The sequence below is a fragment of the Solanum stenotomum genome, chromosome 11, assembly GCF_019186545.1.
Source record: "Solanum stenotomum isolate F172 chromosome 11, ASM1918654v1, whole genome shotgun sequence".
NCBI lineage: Eukaryota > Viridiplantae > Streptophyta > Magnoliopsida > Solanales > Solanaceae > Solanum > Solanum stenotomum.
Window position 1 is genome coordinate 16,112,028 of NC_064292.1, and position 779 is coordinate 16,112,806.

Consider the following 779-nt stretch of genomic DNA (forward strand, 5'->3'; position numbering starts at 1 on the left):
AATCAACACAAAATCCAATTCCGATAAAAGGTTTGGATCCAAAATTTAATACTTGAAAACATTACTCAAGGCTTTAGGAACTCACTAAGTAAAATTATTTTGAAAAAAGAACTAAAAATCACTTCAAAATCATAATTTTACAAATTTCTTGGGTTCTTGAAGATAACCCCAAATTTCTCATTTCAAAAGTTTGATTTGAACACATAAATAATAATGGGCAATTGAAGATTTAGAGTTAAGAATCATTACCCAAAAGATTTTCCTCTAAAATCTGGTCGAAATCATCACCTCATAGCTCCCAAAACTCAAAAATGGTGAAATGAGGCTTAAACCCTAAAAATTTGCAGGCCAAAAACCCTCCAAGTATCGCAAAAACGACTAGGGGTTTGCTTAAGCGAACCCTGCAATGTGGTCTTCGCAAAAACGAAGTCTCCTTTGCTTAAGTTGAGGTCGCTTAAGTGACATGTCCTTCGCAAAAGCAAGGCCTGCAGCACCAGAATACATAACCAACTTTCCAAGCATCAATGGACCCTCGGAATTCGTTTGGAATCTCGTGCACACAAACCACATATGCAATTCAATTATATTTGACGTTCCAGACTCAATGAAATCGTCAAAACATGAATATGAGGTATCCTTAACCCGACATTTGTGAAAACCATGAAAAACTAACTCACACCTAAAATGGCTAAAACAAACTCAGAATCTCTCAAAAATCAACTAGGCCTAAAATCATCTCCTGACTCCAATGGAACTCTCGGAATTCTAATATGAGCATG